General features: G+C 41.5%; 1 long non-coding RNA gene across 1 annotated transcript; it reads right to left on the bottom strand.

Annotated features, from left to right (window-relative positions):
- Nucleotides 1-6,253: 6,253 nt before the first annotated feature.
- Nucleotides 6,254-21,705, bottom strand: LOC115834286. Its single transcript, XR_004029248.1, has 3 exons — nt 21,362-21,705; nt 20,084-20,176; nt 6,254-6,275 (listed from the first exon to the last, which is right to left on the bottom strand). It is a non-coding gene; the product is annotated as an uncharacterized LOC115834286 (long non-coding RNA).
- Nucleotides 21,706-22,042: the final 337 nt, after the last annotated feature.

Raw genomic sequence — 22,042 nt, 5'->3', positions numbered from 1 at the left:
TCTTCAATGAGATAGTGTTTGTGAGCCCCGTGCTCCTGAGAGTTGGAGCACAGCAGGCAGAGGAGACTCTTGTCCATGTCACAGAACATCTTCTTTCTTTGCCTATGGGTCCCACATATTTGTTTCTCAGAGCTCAGGAATTGCCAGAGACTGGCTTTTCTGGCAATGGTCACTAAATTCTTCAGAAGAATATTGGTTTTGAAGTCCTTTTCTGTGATGGTCCCTGCATGCAGGGCAGTTGGCAGGACTTTGGGCTTCCTCCCAGAAAGGCAGAGACAGGGCCTACAAAGCTGTGCCACAGCAGATGGTGACAGGGTCTACCAGGTAGTTCAAACAGATGACACAGGCGAGTTCGTTCTGGAAGGCATGTGAGAAGTCTGGAGTCCATTTTCCTAAGAAAGAAAGCCACAAGAATTTAATCTTCTACCCTGGAAGACAAGATCCAGCAAAGTTGAATCAGATTGTGATCGCATAATATCCTTTCTTTCTAGAGAAATACAGGCTTTAATTTGCGATGACAGAAATAGGAAAAATAGAAAACTAAGGCACAAGGAGACATCAACCTCTAGAAAAAGTGACTGTTCTCCAATCAACACATGACCAGCTTTCCAAAATCTACTTCTTGCATGGAAGAATGTTTGGATTTTTTTGAAATGTTAGTATCCACCAAATTGCTTGGGCTTCAAGGGTTTTATCAACCTGTAAACTCAAGAGGTGAGTCTTGAACGATCTGAAAATCAGTAACACTCTTAATTGCCAGTGATTGGTTTAGGAAGGAAGGCTAACTAAGCTCTTCTACTCTCATTATTTATTTAACTATAACAACCATCCATAATGACTTCTCCAGAAGGACATTGCTTGAAAATGTTAGAGCAGAACTCATACTTTGACCCAAATCAGAAAAGCTAGCCTTTGCTCTCCAAGGTAAAACAGTCAAATCAAGGTAAGGTACCTCTTCAAGGTAAAGCTAAGAATCATTGTTTTTCTAGGCTGCTATGTTAATAAATCAACAAAAACTTTCTGGCATGTTTACTGTTCCTGAACAGCCTGTTAATTTGGGATATACTGGTTAATATTACAACATCCTTAAAAGACAGATAATTAAATTTACAAAAAATAATGATAATGGAAGCATTATCACTACTCTTTCACACAGTCAGAAAAATAGTGAGTATCGTGCAATAATAATAGGCACTAGAGGCCGGGCGCGGTGGCTCACGCCAGTAATCCGAGCACTTTGGGAGGCCTGATGGGGGCCAGATCACGAGGTCAGGAGATCGAGACCATCCAGGCTAACATGGTGAAACCCCATATCTACTAAAAAATAGAAAAAAATTAGCCCCGCGTGGTGGTGGGTGCCTGTAGTCCCAGCTACTGGGGAGGCTGAGGTGGGGAGAATTGTGTGTGAACCCGGGAGATGGAGCTTGCAGTGAGCTGAGATGGCGCCACTGCACTCCAGCCTGGGCGACAGAGCAAGACTCTGTCTCCAAAAAAAAAAAAAAACAAAGAAAACTAGGCACTAGACAATAAGTCAGCATTTCAAATGTATGTTTTGCTAAAACAAAAATAAAAACCTAGGCCAGGCAGGGTGACTTAAGCCTGTAATCCCAGCATTTTGGGAGGCCAAGTCAGGCAGGATTTTTGACCTCAGGAGCTCTTAGACTGGAGACAAGGCAAAATGTCTAGATCATCCTGTCTCTAAAAATACATATATAAATTAAAAAAAAAAAAAAGGCCGGGTGCGGTGGCTCCGCTGTAATCCCAGCACTTTCAGAGGTCGAGGTGAATGGATCACAAGATCAAGAGATGGAGACCATCCTGGCCAACATAATGAAACCCCGTCTCTACTAAAAAAAAAATACAAAAATTAGCTGGGCAGCCGGGTGCGGTGGCTCACGCTTGTAATCCAGCACTTTGGGAGGCCGAGGCGGGCAGATCACGATCAGGAGATCGAGACCACGGTGAAACCCGTCTCTATTAAAATACAAAAAATTAGCCGGCTTTTGTGGCGGGCGCCTGTAGTCCCAGCTACTCGGAGAGGCTGAGGCAGGAGAATGGCGTGAACTCGGGGGGCGGAGCTTGCAGTGAGCCGAGATCGCGGCACTGCACTCCAGCCTGGGTGACAGAGCTAGACTCCGTCTCAAAAAAAAAAGAAAAAAAAAAATTAGCTGGGCATGGTAGCAGGCGACTATATTCCAGCTACTCTGGAGGCTGAGGCTGAAGAATCGTTTGAACCTGGAAGGCGGAGGTTGCAGTGAGCCAAGAGCGCTGCTGCACTCCAGCCTGGCAATAGAGTGTGATTCCATCACAAAATAAATAAATAAACAAATAAATAAATAGCTGAACACGGTGGCCCATGTTTAATCCATAAACCTATGGATTATGTTTAAAACAATTTTAAAAAAGAAATAGAGCCGTTTTTAAAACTCAGAAAGTGAGATCATTTCATCTAAAAATAGTCTAAGTTTGCAGGTAAATTAAAGTCCCCAAATTTTGTTCTGGTTTGTAACCTAATATAGCTCCTATTCTGGAAATTGTGTACTTACCTCAGAAATATATCTATGTTCTCGCCGAAGCTTGCTGTCGAATCAGATGAATTCAGCTCAGGGATGAGGGTCTCACAGTGCAGTGCTGGTAGCTTTCGGAAGTCCCCAAAGCCAGTTGCAAAGCTACTCTGTGGGCTCTAGAGAAGAATGAGCTTGGCTCCTGAAGTGTCCGTTTATAAATCTTTGAAGACCACACCCCTTTCTTCCAATTGATTGCATTTCATAGGGCGTAGGTGGGTGTTAACATAGATGATTAAGTTTCTTCAAAACAGAAGTTTTATGTTTATTTATTTATTTATTTTTTGAAAGGAGTCTGCCTCTGTCGCTGGCTAGTTTTTTTCTTGCATTTCTAGTAGAGAGGGGGTTTGATATAATTGATATAATAGGAATTGCAAATAGAGAAGCCCCCACAAGCTAATCAAATTAATTCTAGTTTATTGGATAAATGGCATGATATGTATTCTAGTTCAAATTTGAAGGTTGGTATAAACCTTTTTAGACACTGGAGATGAGACATTTCACCAAGATTGGGTGTGAGGAAGAGGAAAGAAATAGAATAGTATATAAAATAGTATATAGAGTAAAAATATAGTAAAGGAAAAATCAATCTGCATAATATGGTGTATGGCTAAATGTTTTTAACATTTAGGCAAATCAGACATGGAAAAATCCTAAAAGGAAGATAATAGAGGAAATAATTGACTCAGTAAGAACTGTGAAGAACTGTCTCAGGAAGAGAAACTAGAAGTCTTTATATAGGTTTTGATTTAAAGAGGGAGAGAGAACAGGAACATTGAAAAAGATGGACAGAAAGAAATAACAAATATTCAAGACTCCTTGCAAGAGTGAGGCAGAAAGTTTATAAATTGCTTGATTACACCCAGCATATAATTATTTGAAGTTTTCTGTTGAGAGTGAGAAGATGTAATCCTTTTAAGCAAATGTCTCCGCAGGACTATGTGTCATTAAGTGAGGTGATAATCAATACTCAATATCAAAAGATGCATCTATTTCTCGATGAGGAGAAGCAACTGCATCTGCAGGCACTGGACAGAGAAGCAAAAGAGCTTTTCCAACAATTACAAGACAGTCAAGTGAGAATGACCCAACATTTAGAGAGGATGAAACACAGGTACAGAGAGCTGTGGGAGTCGTGCCACATGCCTGACGCGGAGCTGCTCCAGATGAGGAGGGAGGGTCCATCCTCAGAGACAGGAAGCCTTTGCTGGACAATGCTGCCAGCACATGCAGTTGTCACCTGCATATGTCACTGCTCTCAGCTTAGTGACACATGCTGTCTGACTCCCACATTACATTTGTCCAGTTTTTCAGAAAAAAGCTACAAAAGAAGCTTATTAGAGGGGAATATTTCCTGTGGTCAGTGCTCGATAAAGGGGAATATAAAATTACATCCACTCAAAAATTCCAAAAACGCTTGCTTGTTCATGGTTAGGATAAGAATATATTTCATCTATGTTATTTCTATTTGGAAAAGTTCCTCCCTCTTAGAAGCAGGAGATACATATATGATGTATATGTTATATATATATATATGGTACATATATATGTATACACACATATACATATATATATACCCCCCCACACACACATATCTATGGTGTTGAATAAATAATACCATCTAAGCCAGGGGTGTGCAATCTTTTGGCTTCCCTGGGCCTCATTAGAAAAAGAATTGTCTTGGTCCACACATGAAATACACTAAGATTAACTATAGCTGATGAGCTTTAATTAAATGACAAAAAAAAAAAATCTCATCATGTTTCAAGAAAGGTTAGGAATTTGTGTTGGACCACATTCAAAGCCGTCCTTGGCCGTATGTGGCCCACGGACCATGGGTAGGACAAGCTTGTTCTAGGGTATGAACTTCAAATACTACAAAAGTTTTTTAGGCATATTATTGGTTCTTTCCTGGAGCAGCTCCATATCTAGTTTATGGCACATTTTTATCAGCTCCTTATAGATTTTTCTTAGGTGTTTTTTTTTTTTCTGAACCATCTTGTCTTTTTGCCTCTCTTAAGTTGCTGTAAAATCTTTCTGTCATCCTCTGTAAGTTTCTCTAAATGTTTTACTTCTCATGGGGAACTGAACGCAGCTTCCTCTACTCAGCTCTGGTCATCTCTGCCCGTAGCTACACCTAGCACTGCAGGGACCTGGATTTCCTAGATGACATATTTACTCTGAATTCATCCTCCTCCACTTATACCTCTTCTATTCACTTTGACTCATTTTCTTTTCTTTATCTCTTTCATCTTTTTTTTTTTTTTTTTTTTTTTTTTGTTTGAGACGGAGTATCGCTCTGTCGCCTGGCTGGAGTGCAGTGGCGCGATCTCGGCTCACTGCAAGCTCTGCCTCCTGGGTTCACGCCATTCTCCTGCCTCAGCCTCTCCGAGTAGCTGGGACTACAGGCGCCCGCCACCCACGCCCGGCTAATTTTTTGTATTTTTAGTGGAGACGGGGTTTCACCGTGGTTTCCATCTCCTGACCTCGTGATCCGCCCCCCTCGGCCTCCCAAAGTGCTGGAATTACAAGCGTGAGCCACCGCACCCGGCCCGATAAGTGGATACATTTCTAGCATGTCTGTCTGAGGCTAAATCTGAGGCAAAAGGCCTAATACTTACAATCCACTGGTTGGTTTTCCTGCTTTCCTCGTTTAAATTTCTTTGGTTTTCTTGAATTGTTGCCCACAAACATCTCGTTTGCTTCATAATCTTCTCCTGTAAAAGAACTATGAATGTGAACATCAGAGAAGCAAATCGTTTTAGGTTTCAGACTCCCAATGATAAAGAAATCAAGGGATGAGATATGAGAGAGATTTGGGAAGATCTCAGACTGTAGAACCACAACATGTAATGAAACAAGTTTAATAGGAAAATCATAGGCAGGCCTAATTTACAGATAATGTGGCATCTTGCAGCAGAATTGAATCTACTGCACCATGCCTTGCTAATTCTAGCGTGTTTTATTCTATATTTCCAGTGTTGGTAAATAGGTTTCTTATAGAAAAGACTTTTTAACTTGTAGTTTGGATAGCCAGAAACTCTTCTGATATTGAGCTCTTTACGGTGTCTTGAACATTACATTAAGTAGTCAAATTATTACAATGATTATTAACTTTATCACTCCCTCAGTGAAATGTAAGCTCCAGGAAGGAAAGTATACTCAGATTATATTTATTATTTTATCATTGATACCTAGGCACCACATGACATCCAGTACAGAACAGATTAATCATCATGCTCTTCATCTTCCCCTAATCTCTTTACCTGTGCCATCCTCCAGCTTTCAAAGTGCTCTCAGAGCCATCACTTACCCAGTGCTCCTTAGCTGCCCCTCACAGTGTCTGTGAGCCCCATGCTCCTGAGAGTTCCAGCACAGCAAATGAATCAGGCTCTTTTTCCACCTCTTCAAATACCTTCTTTGTCTCCCTGTGGATCCCACACATTTGTTCATTAGGGCTCAGGAATTGCCAGAGACTGGCTTTTCTGGCAATGGACACTAGATTCTTCAGAAGAATATTGGTTTTGAAGTCCTCTTGCTGTGACAGTTCCCGGCAGGTAGGAATTTTGGCTTCTTCCTAGGAAAGGCAGAGACAGGGCCTACAGAAGCTGGGGCTGCTGCCTGTGGCAATGGGGTCTACACATTAGTTCAGACAGAAGAGGCAGATGGGTTCTTTCTGGAAGGCTTGGTGTGATGTCTGAGACCATTTTCCTGAAGGAAGGGAATTAGGAAAGGTATGATTCAAACTTATTAATCTTATGCCCTGGAGAAACAAAGACCAAAGCAAAATTTGACTCAGGTTGTGACTCAATGATAAACTTCCGTCTAGAGTAGAATAGGCTTTATTTTGCATAAGACAAAAATAGAACCTGAGGCACAAAGAGAGCTCTCAGATCTGTAGGTAAAATTGTCAGATGCATGCATAACACAGGGCACTACATCCTACCCTTTTCTTTTGCATAGAAAAATGAACCTCAGAGAGGCCAGATATGGTGGCTTACACCTGTAATCCCAGCACTTTGGGATGCCAAGTCTGGTAGATCAGGTTGGAGACCAGCCTGGCCAATATGGGGAAACCCCATCTCTACTAAAAATACAAAAATCAGCCAGGAGTAGTGGCACATGCCTGTAATCCCAGTCACTCAGGGGACTGGGCAGAAGAATTGCTTGAACCCTGAGGTTGCAGTCAGCTGAGATTGAGCCACTGCTCTTCAGCCTGGGCAATAAAACAATACCTGTCACAAAAAGAAAGAAAAAGAAGGAAGGAAGGAAGGAAAGAAGGAGAAAAGAAAGAAAAGAAGAAAAGAAACCTCAATTTTGTTGAGTTTTGACTTTACTCCAAAAAGCTTGAGGTTTAAGAGTATGAAATTAGGACCAATTTATACCATTAGACAATGTGTCCTGAATACTCTGAAAACCATTCTTAATGCTCATTGTGATTGGTTTAGGAAAGATTGATTTAGTACAAAAGAAAAAAAAAGTGATTGGTTTAGGAAATGGTATTTCACTGAGATTTTACTCTCATTATTTCATTTTGATGTCATAATTTTCTCCTTTAAAGTATTTTGAAAAATCTCAATCACAAGCCAGCACTGCAAAATAATTTCTAAATAATAAGCAATATTTATTTATTGAACATTGTGAAATTTGATCAGATTTCACCCAAAAATGCTAAAGAGGCATTTAGTATACTCTAAAACACAATATTACCCTCAAATTATTCAACATATTACCTAAGTTGTATATTATAGAATATTTTGTCTTGTGCATATATTTATGTGCCACCTTTAGAATTGAAGGTAATACATTTATGCACAACATATGGAATAAAATATTCTCAATAAAATTTAGGATATACAACAAGTATAAAATTGCAAGATATCTGAAAACTATTTTCTGAGTTCTTAGAATACATAGGAACAACTAATGAATACATAAATGATACAAGTAAAATTAATCTTCACTGTAGTTCACAAGTATGTAGGACGACAGGATAACCAAATAAGAGTAAAAACATTTTTACTAATTAAGCAAATGACATCATTTCATAGAAACAAGCTCAGTTTGTTGAAAAATTAAACGTAGGACAGTCTGTTTTGGATTGGAAAGTAGCAGGAACTCCTCCTCTGTTAGCTGTGTTCTCACCCTAGAAATATACTTATGGTCTCACTGATACTTGCTGTAGAAGTAATAATATAAAGTCTGATCAGGGATCAGGACCTCGCCATATAGTGGTAGTAGCTTTCAGACAATTTCACAGCCAGTTCCAAAGCCACTCTGTGTATCCCAGAGAAGAATGAGCTTGGCTCCTTGTACCTCTTTATATTGAATCTCTGAAAAATCACACTCATTTTGAAAAGGCTGTACATTTCTTGGAGTTTGGGATAGCCATTAGGGTTCTTGATTAGATTTCACCAGAAGAGGGAAAATGATTGATTCAACACCTTGCCTAATCTCCATAAACACACTTTAAACTTCCTCTCATCAAGAACCATTGAGTTTACAACAAATGAACCCTCAAATACGAAATTTGTAGATAATTTTGGAGTACTTTAATATTTACTCATCAAAAGATGGGAAAGAGGATACCATCAATTTATGATTTAATAAATGTCTTCAGGCCGGGCGGTGGCTCAAGCTTGTAATCCAGCACTTTGGGAGGCCGAGGGGCGGATCACAAGGTCAGAAGATCGAGACCATCCTGGCTAACACGGTGAAACCCGTCTCTACTAAAAATACAAAAAAAAAAAAAATTAGCCGGCATGGTGGTGGACGCCTGTAGTCCAGCTACTCGGGAGGCTGAGGCAGGGAATGGCGTGAACCCGGAGGCGGAGCTTGCAGTGAGCCGAGATCAAAAGTCTGGAATATTTTTTCTCCTTTTTCTTTTTTTTGTCTTATGTTTTGGAAATGTTTTGCCTGAAGTTGGCTTTAATTTTTTTTTTTTTTTTTTGAGGCAGAGTCTCGCTCTGTCACCCAGGCTGGAGTGCAGTGGCACAATCTCGGCTCACTGCAAGCTCCGCCTCCCGGGTTCACGCCATTCTCCTGCCTCAGCCTCTCTGAGTAGCTGGGACTACAGGCACCAGCCACCACGCCCGGCTAATTTTTTGTATTTTTAGTAGAGACGGAGTTTCACCGTGGTCTCGATCTCCTGACCTCGTGATCCGCCCGCCTTGCCCTCCCAAAGTGCTGGGATTACAAGCGTGAGCCACTGCGCCCGGCCAATTGGCTTTAATTCTAATAGTCACTGAACTAGACTGGAAATGCACTTTGCTGTTGCTTTTAAGATTTGATCTCAGGTTTTAATGTATTAATGTATTACTGTCAATGCATATATATATATATATATATATATATATAACTGTCAATGCACATATATATATATTCTGGCTCTGTAGCCCAGGCTGGAGTGTGGTGGTGGAATCACAGCTCACTGCAGCCTTAAACTGCTAGGCTTAAGTGATCGTTTTGCCTCATTTTCTCAAAGAGCTGAAATTACAGACATGAGCCACTGCACCCAGCATATTAATTTATGTTTTAATAAAAGCATAAGAATTATCTTTATTATAAATTAAGAAATAGAATATCTTTAAGACAATATTTTTAAGGAAATATAATATCTTTAAGGAAAAATGAAATCTCCAGTAGCTGTAGACTCCTATGAAAACCACCGTTACCAATAGCAATTTTGTGTATGTCTATATAACACATACATATGTAAATATATAAAATATATACATGATTTTTTTCACATTTTCCAGTCATTGAAGAATAAAAATTATAATTATATATATATATATATATATATATTTTTTTTTTTTTTTTTTGCGACGGAGTCTCGCTCTTTCGCCCAGGCCGGACTGCGGTGGCGCCATCTCGGCTCACTGCAAGCTCCGCCTCCCGGGTTCACCCATTCTCCTGCCTCAGTCTCCCGAGTAGCTGGGACTACAGGCGCCCGCCACGGCGCCCGGCTAATTTTTTGTATTTTTAGTAGAGACGGGGTTTCACTGTGTTAGCCAGGATGGTCTCGATCTCCTGACCTCGTGATCCGCCCCCCTCAGCCTCCCAAAGTGCTGGGATTACAGGCGTAAGCCACCGTGCCCGGCCAAAAATTATAATTTATATTAATAAAAAGTGAAATAAGTAAAATTTGCTGTTTAGTGAAAACTTTGCTTAGCAACTTAAATGAAGCTGCAGAAAATGTGAATTGGATAATAGATGTAAAAAACTGTCATGAGGGCTTCACAGACAGACAAATAGAGGTAAACTAGGAGAGTAATAGTGACATATGGAGGATGAGAGTATCACGTATGTCCTTTATAAACAGCATAATGTATGACTGACTGTAGCACAAAGTGGAGCTAAGTGGAGAAGATGAAGATGAGGAGAGTACACATTCAAGGATATAATGTTTGATAATTTTTTCAGAGTAAACAAATACATTATTGCATTCAGGAAGCCAAACAATCCCCATTTTGGATGTGTAAAACATAAATTTACTTTGTTTTGAATGTGCAAAACAATATATTTTGGCTGATTTTTAGTATTTCTCTGTCTTTGGTGGGTGATTCATTATGATATTTTAAGTTTGAAACCACCACCAAAGATGAAGAATCTCTCAAAAGCAGCCAAAATAAACTGTTTCATTGTGAGGGAACACTTCATAGAATGACAACAGACTGCTCCACAATCATAAATCATAAATGTAAGTATAAGACAGTGGACTAATATTTGTAAAGTGTCAAAAAATGCAACTGCCAGTGTGGAGATGAATGTGAATTGGAAATATCTTTTATATAAGAGGATACATGAGACTCTTGTCATGTACGTACAATAAAAAAGGGGCTTTATACCCTACTAAGGGCTTCTAGAACAGTACTCATAAGATCTACTTGAAAGATAATTCCAACACCTCTGCCACATTGAATCTGGCTTTATTTATTGCTTAGTCTCCTAACAGTGTTTCCTTTATGTATCTTTTCGTTTCTATACATGTCTGGTAAGTTTTACTCAAAAAGTGAACTATGTAGAGTAGACTAATATAGAAAGCAAAACCCACCTGTGTTCCCTTTTACTAGGCTGTATGTGTGTGTTTTGGGGGAGGAGGTTGAATCAATCTAGTCAGGAGTTGATTTGGTTTTGGGACTTTTTCCTCTTAGAGTTATTTCCAGGGCACCATAAGTTTCATGCTCATCTAGCATTACTTTCTGTTTCAGGTTGGACTGGTTCAGCAGTATTTCTCAATATCTGCTGTATCCTCCCATTTAAGTTTCCTTCCAAATTCTGTTCAGTCCCCCAGAAGACATTGCTTTGACCTGTTACTCAACACTTGTGAGGTGGGGATGGAGAAGGATTCTGTGTCATTCTGATGAAGCTCAGTCATAGGTTGACACTGTTTCTGGGTCTTCATGGTTGGAATCTTTTTTTTTTGTTCGGTTTTGATGGAGTCTCGCTCTGATGCCCAGGCTGGAGTGCAGTGGCATGATCTTGGCTTACTGCAAACTCCACCTCCCGGATTCACGCCATTCTCCTGCCTCAGCCTCCCGAGTTAGCTGGAACTACAGGCACCAGCCACCATGCCCAGTTAATTTTTTTTTTTAATATTTTTAGTAGAGACGAAAGCCAAGATGGTCTCGATCTCCAGACCTGGTGATCCGCCTGCCTCAGCCTCCCAAAATGCTGGGATTACAGGCATCAGCCACCGCGCCTGGCTGGAACCTTCTTAATGATCCTGTCCCACCTTCAGATGTAGGTCTAAATACTCCACATATTTTTTTTCCTCTTTTTTCTTTTCCCATTTCCAAAGTTCAATTAGTTTTACCAATGTCCCAAGGGCAATGACATTCCTTGTCTTTTCCTTTGTAGTTTAAGATTGTGTTACACAGGAGAGATGAGGAGGTAAATACAGGTCTTTAAATGTAATATTCTGTGAATCTCTTCACAGACTGTTAAAAAAAATATATGTGGCACATATACACCATGGAAATACTATGCAGCCGTAAAAAGAATGAGTTCATGTTTTTTTGCAGGGACGTGGATAAAGCTGGAAGCCCTCATTCTCAGCAAACTAACACAAGAACAGAAAATCAAACGCTGCATGTCTCACTCACAAGTGGGAGTTGAAAAATGAGAACACATGAACACAGGTAGGGGAATATCACACACCGGGGCCTGTCGGGGGGTGGGGAGCCAGGGGAGGGATAGCATTAGGGATAAATACCTAATGTAGATGACGGGTTGAGGGGTGAAGCAAACCACCATGGCACATGTATACCTATGTAAAAAAACCTGCACATTCTGCACATGTACCCCAGAACTTAAAGTATAATAACAAAAAAGCATGGTTTATGTCTTAATGTTGATTGATATTAACTTATCATAAAAGAAATTATATATATACACATTTGAAAAATTAGGCATAAAATTGAATTTATCTATTTCAAACTTTCTTACACGTTAAAATATTTAAAAAATACATATATATTTCTCTTCTTCATGAAAAAAACTCATAATTTCTCTCCTTCATTGCAATTCTTCCTGTATCTTATCCTGGTTATTTTTAAGTTTCCTAACCATTACCTTCCTAAAATATTATTCAACATTCTAACTTCTAATACTAATTAATGGAGTTTGCAATTTATATAAATAAAACACTGTAATATAACATTTGTGTGTTTCAATTCTTTTTCTTAAACTTCTTTCTTAAACTTGAGATTCATTAATTTGTTGCATTTCGGTGTTATTCTCTATGTTTTATAGAATTATTTTGTATGATGAGATCACAATTTATTTAGCAATTCTACTGTTGATGAATATTTATTTTGTCTCCCATTTGGAGCTACTAGGAAAACTGATGCAAAGATCAACACCTTAGGTGACCTTAGGTTGATCCTGCACCTTAGAATCATCTGGGGAATTTTACAAAATCGTGTTGCCTGGCCCTACTCATGAGCATTAAATCAGAAGAGCTGCAAATGGGGCCCAGGCCTCAGTGTTTTTTTTTTGTTGTTGTTGTTTGTTTGTTTGTTTTTGTTTTGTTTTTGAGACAGAGTCTCGCTCTGTTGCCCAGGCTGGAGTGCAGTGGCATGATCTTGGCTCACTGCAAGCTCTGCCTGCCGGGTTCACACCATTCTCCTGCCTCAGCCTCCCGAGTAGCTGGAACTACAGGCGCCCGCCACCACACCCGGCTAATTTTTTGTATTTTTAGTAGAGACGGAGTTTCACCGTGTTAGCCAGGATGGTTTCGATCTCCTGATCTCGTGATCCAACCACCTCGGCCTCCCAAAGTGCTGGGATTACAGGCATGAGCCACTGCGCCTGGCCAGGCCTCAGTGTTTTGTCCAACCTTTCCAAGTGATTCTAGGGCACCACCAGAGTGGAGAACTGCTATGTGTCAGGGATCCTCAGCCTCAGCTAAGGGTGGTCAGTGAGGGGCTGACTGTTAAGGCAAGGGCTCCAGAGGGTCTGGGGTGAGGTTCTGAGACAGTGGACTTTGGTGTGTGGGGAAGATCATCACAATTATGGGCTGCAAAGGGAGAAGGAGAAGAAAGCAGATTGCAGAGCCCTGGGTATGGATGAGAAAGAGCTGGCTTAGTCTGGACTTACTTGGCTACACGATTGTATTTATGACAATGGAGGGAAGACAGCTGCAGAAAGGGCAGAGATTGGAAGAGAGTCAGAGAGAGGCCCGCAGAGGCAGACTGGTGGCTCTGGGGCAGGTTTGGAGGCTGCTGATGGCACCTCACAGACCTACCCTGTCGTAACGCTTCCCACCCTAGCCTGTCTCCTAGAGGCCTCTTCTCTTCATCAGAAGTCTCCAGTCAATGCAGTTGCATACAAACTCAAGGCTGGATGCTAGGCTCGTGTCTTCTTGGCAGCTGGCCTTATACGGGCACACCCTCACAGGCACCAGGCTCTGTGTGGATAAATCTTCAGCGCTGTTACGGTTGCACGTGACAGCAAACCCAACCCAAAACTGCTTAAGCAAAGAGGAAATGTACAAGCTCAAGTGACAGAAGAGTTTAGGGCGTGGATTTAGGTGTGGCTTGATCTGGAACCAATCACTATGGCCAGGGGAATGCAAGGCTCTGATTGGTCCAGCCTGAGTCACATTCAACCAATGGAGCAGGAATGGAGTCAGCACCACTGTCCAAAAAAAGGCCTGAGAGTCAGGACAGAAGAAGAAAATCATCGGTGCTCTTACGTCAAAATGGGGCAAAGGCATGCTTGTGTGACCCGAACCAGGCAATGTTTCCTGTGGTAGTCCCATGATATGGATGAAGAGTGTGGAGCTTAAGATCTTCCTGTCTGATTAATCAGTTTTGGTAACTGGAGGCTGGGCTTGGTGATTTTGAGGTGCAAAGGCTGTGGCCTCATGTTGGTTGAGGGATGGTGTATTAGTCCATTTGGTGCTGATAAAGACATACCCAAGACTGGGCAATTTACAAAAGAAAGAGGTTTAATTGGACCTTCCACGTGGCCAGGGAAGGTCTCACAATCATGGTAGAGGGTGAAAGGCACTTCTTACAGGGCAGTGGGCAAGAGAGAATGAGGAAGAAGCAAAAGTAGAAACCCCTGATAAACCCATCAGATCTCATGAGACTTATTCACTATCACGAGAATATCATGAAAAAGACCGGCCCCATGATTCAATTACCTCCCCCTGGGTCCCTCCCACAACACGCAGGAATTCTGGAGATACCGTTCAAGTTGAGATTTGGGTGGGGACGCAGCCAAATCATATCATTCTGCCCCAGGCCCCTCCCAAATTTCATGTCCTCACATTTCAAAACCAATCATGCCTTTCCAACAGTTCTCCAAAGTCTCACCTCATTTCAGCATTAACCCAAAAGTCTACAGTCCAAAGTCTCATCTGAGACAACGCAAGTCCTTCCGCCTATGAGCCTGTAAAGTCAAAAGCAAGTTAGTTACTTCCTGGATACAATGGGGGTACAGGCATTGGGTAAATACAGCCATTCCAAATGGGAGAAATTGGCCAAAACAATGGGCTACAGGGCCCATGAAAATCTGAAATCCAGCAGGGCAGTCAAATCTTAAAGTTCCAAAATGATCTCCTTTGACTCCATGTCTCACAGCTGGGCCATATTGCTGCAAGAGGTGGATTCCCATGGTCTTGGGCAGCTCCACTGCTGTGGATTTGCAGGGTACAGCCTCCCTCCTGGCTAGTTTCATGGGCTGGCATGGAGTGTCTGAAGCTTTTCCAGGCACACGGTGCAAGCTGTCCATGGATCTACCACACTGGGGTCTGGAGGATGGTGGCCCTCTTCTCACAGCTCCTCTAGGGAGGGCCCCAGTAGGGACTCTGTGTGGGGGCTCCAACCCCACTTTCCCCTTATGCACTGCCCTAGCAGAGGTTCTCCATGAAGTCCCCACCCATGCAGCAAACTTTTGCCTGGGCATCCAGGCATTTCCATACATCTTCTGAAATCTAGGAGGAGGTTCCCAAATCTCAGTTCTTGATTTCTGTGCACCTACAGGCTAAACACCACGTGGAAGCTGCCAAGACTTGAGGCTTGCACCCTCTAAAGCCATGGCCCCAAGTGCTACGTTGGCCACTTTCAGTCATGGCTGGAGTGGCTGGGACACAGGGCACCAAGTTCCTAAGATGCATACAGCATGGGGACCCTGGGCCTGGCCCCAGCAAACCACTTTTTCCTTCTGGACTTCTGGGCCTGTGATGGGAGGGGCTGTTGTGAAGGTCTCTGACATGGCCTGGAGACATTTTCCCCATGGTTTTGGGGATTAACATTAAGTTCCTTGCTACTTATGCAAGTTTCTGCAGCCGGCTTGAATTTCTCCCCAGAAAACAGGTTTTTCTTTTTTATTGCATCATCAGGCTGCAAATTTTCCAAACTTTTATGCTCTGCTTCCCTTATAAAACTGAATGCCTTTAACGGGACCCAAATCACCTCTTGAATGCTTTGCTGCTTAGAAATTTCTTCCGCCAAATATCCTAAATCATCTCTTTCAAGTTCAAAGTTCCACATATCTCTAGGGCAGGGGCAAAATGCTGCCAGTCTCTTTGCTTAAGCATAGCAAGAGTCACCTTTGCTCCAGTTCCCAACAAGTGCCTCACCTCCATCTGAGACCACCTCAGCCTGGATTTGATTGTCCATGTTGTTATCAGCATTTTGGGCAAAGCCATTCAACAAGTCTCTAGGGAGTTCCAAACTTTCCCATATTTTCCTGTCTTCTGAGCTCTCCAAACTATTCCAACCTCTGTGCATTACCCAGTTCCAAAGTTGCTCCACATTTTCAAGTATCTTCTCAGCAATGCCCCACTCTACTGGTACCAGTTTACTGTACTAGTCAGTTTTCATGCTGCTGATAAAGACATACCTGAGACGGGGCAATTTACAAAAGAAAGAGGTTTAACTGGACTTACAATTCCACGTGGCTGGGGAAGGTCTTACAATCATGGGGGAGGGCAAAAGGCACTTCTTACATGGTGGTGGAAAGAGAGAATGAGGAAGAAGCAAAAGTGGAAACCCCTGATAAACCATCAGATCTCATGTGACTTATTCACTATCATGAGAATAGCATGGGAAAGACTGGTCCCCATGATTCACTTACTTCCCACTGGGTCTCTCCCACAACATGTGGGAATTCTGGGAGATACAATTCAAGTTGAGATTTGGGTAGGGACACAGACAAACCATATCAGATGGGAAGACTTACTTGCCGTAAGTAGCATACTGGACAATGACAGGCTGTCTTGCTTGCTTCCCCCATACTGCCTCCACCCCCAAATAGAGTAATTCCCTGGGGAAAGAGATGTCCATCCACAGTGACAAAGAGTGGAAAGAGGAAAGATTACTCCCCACCTCCACCTCCATTTTGTGGTTGGGGTGATATGTAGAGACTTTTTTCTTTTAAAATAAACTTTATTTTTTAGGGCAGTTTTAGATTCTCATCACAATTGAGCAGAAGAGACAGAGATTTCCCTGCTTCCACCCCACAACTTCCCCATTATCAACACTGCACACCAGAGTGGTACTTTTGTAACAATCCATGCACCTACACTGACACATCATTATCACCCAAACTCTGTAGTTTCCATTAGCATTCACTCTTAATGTACATCCTAGGAGTTTGGAGGTACACGTATGTACCTTACTGTCTTCATAGTTTTGCCTTTTCCAGAATATGGTATAGTTGAAATCATATACTATGTACTCTTTTAAGACTGTTTTATTTCATTTAATTATAGGCACTTAATTTTGCTTCACATCTTTTCATGGTTTGGTAGTTCATTTCTTTTTAATGCTGAAAAATATTCTGTTTCCTGGATAGACTGGTTTATTTATCCATTCACTCACTGGAGGACCTCTTGGTTGCTTCCAAGTTTTGGCAATTATGAATACAGCTGCCATAAACATTCACGTGCAGCTTTTGGTGTGGTCACAAGTTTCAATCCCTTTAGAGATTGTGCCAGGTAGTACAATTGCAGGATCATATGACAAGAGCATGTTTAGTTTTGTATGAAAATGCCAAACTGGCTTCCAAAGTGGCTGTATCATTTTGCATTCCCACCAACAAGCAATAAGAAGAGCTCTTGTTGCTCTACATACTCACAAATATTTGGTATTGTTTGTGTTCTGGATTTTGGCCATTTTAATAAATGTGTAGTGGTATCTCAATTGTTGTTTTAATTTGAAATTCCCTTATGACATATGAGGTGAAGCATCTTTTCATATGCTTATTTGCCATGTATATATCTTTGGAGAGGTTAAGATCTTTAGCCCATTTTTAAAAAGGATTGTTTATTTTCTTAATATTGAGTATATTTTGGATAACAGTTCTTTATCAGAAATGTCTTTTGCAGATATTTGGTCCTGGTCTGTGGCTTGTCTTCTCATTATCCTGATGTAGACAGTTTTTATGTAAGTGGAGCTAGTTCCTTTATATCAGTCATAAACAGTATATATCTGTTGCTAGGGTCAGAGTAATGGGGATGTAATGCATACACAGACTGGATTGGGTGACAGTAAGGTGTTATGCAGAACTTAGGAGAATCGGAAGCAAGTCTCAGTTCAGTATATTAAAAGACAATCTTTAAATGAATGAAATTTAACAGTGTTTCACTGAGCAAAGAATGAGAGAATCAGCAGTTCCCAAAAAAGAATAGGTTAAGAGTGACTGCAGGGCTGCCACATGGCCGGCTAATACTTGTGGACAGAACAAGGAAAGTGATGGATAGAAAATGGAAGCAAGATACAGAAACAGCAGGATTGGTTTCAGCTCAGCATTTGCCTTATTTGAACATGATTTGAACAGTTGGCCACCTGTGATTGGCTGAAACTGTGTGATTGATACAAGAGTAAGTTACAATTTGCCCACACATCCAGTTAGGTTATACTTCACTATATTTGAAGAAACCTTTAGGCTGAACTTAAATTATGTCAGGAAGTAGCTTTAACTTAATTTAACAATTTCCCCCTTCAGGAAGTTGACCAAAACTTTAGGCATTGACGTCAACAGTTAGGGCCAAGGGGAGTTCCTTATTATGCTGGAATCTCCTATTTTTAAGAGAACAGAAACTGTTCTGTTTGGAGATCTATCTGCTTTCTTAAAGTTTCAGTTTGATTACACGGCACTTAGCATGCATGACTCTATTTTAGTTTGATCTGGTCTGTTGGGGCTTAGTGCAGTAGCTCAGTCCAGAACAATGCCTTTCATAATTTTGTTTAATGAGTACCAGCAACTAGAATCATCAGATTGGAAGGCGGTGAGCAGCAATAGCTGTTGGAGGTAGCTGCATGGTGGCTGTGGGCTGAGTAGAGTCTAAATGAATGCAAGGTCACATAAGGGTTATCACACAGTAAGGGCTCAAGCTGTCATTATTGATGAGTTCCTTTTTGTTGGAATCCCTATGAAATCGTTTGGGCTTGGCCAAATTAGAAATTAAATATCTAGATTTTTCCTGCTAATGTCTGTGAATCCAGAACTGTGGTCAGAAGTCCAGAAAACAAATGAACATTGACAAATTTCAAAAGAGTGAAAGAAAGAAAGAAGAGGGAGGAAGAAAGGAAGGAAAGGAGAAATGAAAAATAAAGAAAAGAAAAGAAAGAAATGAGAGGAGAAAATCAAGCCAGCAGGGAAGCAAGAAATGAAAGGTTTTATAGCAGGTTTTTCAGATGTAGAAGTGTATGGTTTAAAATCAAAGAAGGTGAGCACAGCAGACCCTTGTCCCCACACCTCCCCTTCTCCCCTACTCCCTTGGCTTAGCGTCAGCTCCCCACCCACTCTGTGGCCTGGGAAAGGAAAAAAGGCTGGAGGAGAGGGGACTTTGTCCAAGACCCTATAGTTAGCTCAGGGCACTTGTGCCCCTTCTACTTAAAAGCTCTAAACAACTAATTTCTTGGATGTAAGACAGTTAGAACCTCAGACACAAACTGGAATCATTAACAGTTGAGTAAAGGTAACAGGGAACAGATTTGCAGATTAAGGAAAGCGACCAAGCAGAAAGCAGGTAACTTAATTTCCATAATTTAGACAGTCGTGCAATTTAACAACCAGATAGACAACCTTGAAAGTTTGTCAAGGAGAAATAACTCCCAAGTCATAAGAACTCATAAGGCAAAGAAGAATGGAAAGTACAACAAACTAATTTTCTTTTTGGAAATAATACCTTTTTCAAAATAATCGGATTCATAAAATTATTGTCCTAGCCAGTTTGTCACATGCAGGAAGAGAAGTCCAATAAAGCATAGGTACAGCAGCTGGACCGATGGACATTATTAGCACTTGGCTTCCTATTCTCCCTGCTGGTACTCTGCGGTGTCTTTTCTTTTCTTTTTCTTTCTTTTTTTTTTTTTGAGAAAGGGTCTCTCTCTGTTGCCCAGGCTGGAGTGCAGTAGCACGATCTCTGCTTACTGCAACCTCCACCTCCCGGGTTCAAGCGATTCTCCTGCCTCAGCCTCCTGAGTAGCTGGGATTACAGGCGCCAGCCACCATGCCTGGCTAATTTTTGTATTTTTAGTAGAGATGGGGTTTTGCCATGTTGGTCAGGCTGGTCTAGAACTCCTGACCTCAGGTTATCCACCCACCTTGGCCTCCCAATGTGCTAGGATTACAGGCGTGAGCCAGCGCACTCGGCCATCTTTTCCAGTTTTTTATTCTGCCCCTGGCCCATGGTCCCAAGTACTGGAAAGGATTTTCCCCACATTTATAGCTCTGAAGTTGAGCTTTTAATCACCTGGCTTGTTGGCTCCCAAGTCTTGCTGCTGGGTAGAATTACCTGGAAAGCTGGCTGCACCTCCCAGATATTTGATTCTTGTGGTGGCATCCAGGTTCTGATCTTTTAAAAAGTCTGCAAGGTGATTCTTATGTACATTGAGAACTTTTCCAGTCCCCAGTGGAGCCCTAGTCTTTATAATTCACAGTTGCCAAAGTTCAGGGACATTGGTGGAGCTTTCTGAGGGCCTCCTTAGAAAACGCGTGAAGAGGAATTTTCCTGTATTCCCCCTAAAAGAAGTCTCACAGTCTCTGCCACCTCCTACCAAGAGATCCTACTGAGAATTCCTGTAGGCAGAAGCTGGGGCACCTATTTTTGTTGGTTTGTTTCAAATAGGCTCATAGTGTAATATCAATTTCTAGAACAAAAAATGAACATATTAACAAGGAAAATGCATATTCAATAACTTCATCATCACAAATTTTAAAAACGGGGCAGTAAACTATCTAGAGAGGATAAATATACCAGAGATAAAAACCAATAACCATGTAGGATATGGGAAAAGCAGTGGCAAGTATAAAACATGTGACATTAATCCAGACTTTAAAAAGAAAAGTAAAATTCTACATGGAACATCTAACCAAGGAATTAAAATAGTTAGAAAATCAACAAATCAGTCAGCCCTTGCAAAAACTAATTGTAACTGAAAAAAATCATAAAAATATTGCAACAAAGTATTATTAACCAAAGAATGGAAACTAGGATTTGATTCTTTATTTTAAAGCATGACTAAAATAGTCTGGCTTGACCAGCCAATATGAAAAAGAAGGAGTATTGTGAGAATATTACTTGTTTTTAAAGGGCAATTATCATCATTTAAACAGGCAATTATCATCACAGAAAAACCTTGTTTTCCCCAATGTTATATACCAGTTCATGTAACTGTAACTATTATGAAGTACTGTGCAAATTAAATTAAACCACAAACTGCCAGAAAGTCCAGGCTTTTAAGGAAGACACACACCATTCAACGTGGAGTTCTAGGAATAAGAGAGCCTGGTGCCTAGGGGAGCCAGGACTGCTGGTGCTGCCAACTCCTCTCTCCCTGACAGAAGGCACTGTTGATCATTCTCCTTTCCTGTCTGGTGGTTGCTGGTCCAGGTCCCCACACTGACCAGTGGGGTTCTATGAAGGAGGGTGTGTCACTGGTGACTCCATTCGCACAGTGCTCCTTTCTATCTGTGCTTCTCCCTGGGTTCTAAGGCCTGAGCTCATTACATTCAGTCCTCCCTGTCCTGCACTTAGCCTCTCCCAAACAGACCCCCACTGTTTCCCATATCCCAAATGCTGTGGCCAGATTGACCCCTTCGTCTAACCACTTAGGAACCCCAGTCATTGTCCCCGTTCTCTCTCTCAAATACCCCAACGACTAGAAGCCGCTGTCCCTTTCCACAGATACACCACTCCCAACCACAGCCTTCCTTCAAAATCCTTCTCTGAGTAGCTTCTTAGTCTTCACCCACCTGCAATTTAGTTCCTCTGACCCTTCTGTACAACATTTATTACCGCAAACCTTCAAGACACAGGTGACTTGTGTACTAACCTTCTGCTTGCTGATCCTTTGGTGAATATTGATTACTCCTTCCAAGAGCAGACACGATGACTGCATATTTTCTTATTTGATCAGAGATAAGGACCAAAAAGAACATTATATAAAGTCCATTGTCCTGTGTGTTATGGGAACTGTGATTATTAGAATATATTGTCCCTGATTTCTGGAAGTTCAGAGTCTTGAATAAGATGTAACACATGTATACAAAACAACTACTACAGAAATGCAACTCGAATGTGTTGGTAAGATCACAAGTTCTTTGAGAGTTCAGGGGAAGACAGTGGCTGGGGAATGAAAGAAGACCCCATAGAAAAGGTAGCAACTAAGCTGGGTCTAAATAATTTTAGATTGTTCTGTAATCCCAGTACCTTGAGAGGCCGAGGCGGGCGGGTCATGAAGTCGGGAGATCGAGACCACCCTGACAAACACGGTGAAACCCTGTCTCTACTAAAAATACAAAAAAAAAAAAATTATCCTGGCATGGTGGGGGGCGCCTGTAGTCCCAGCTACTCAGGAGGCTGAGGCAGAAGAATGGCGTGAACCCGGGAGGCGGAGCTTGCAGTGAGCCAAGATCGCACCACTGCACTCCAGCCTGGGCGACAGAGCAAGACTCCGTCTCAAAAAAAAAAGTAATAATTTTTAGATTGCTTAGAAATTTTTGTAGTATTTAAA

Source organism: Nomascus leucogenys, unplaced genomic scaffold (assembly GCF_006542625.1).
Source record: "Nomascus leucogenys isolate Asia unplaced genomic scaffold, Asia_NLE_v1 001395F_38761_qpd_obj, whole genome shotgun sequence".
Classification (NCBI taxonomy): Eukaryota; Metazoa; Chordata; class Mammalia; order Primates; family Hylobatidae; genus Nomascus; species Nomascus leucogenys.
This window is presented reverse-complemented; position numbering and strand designations above follow the sequence as displayed.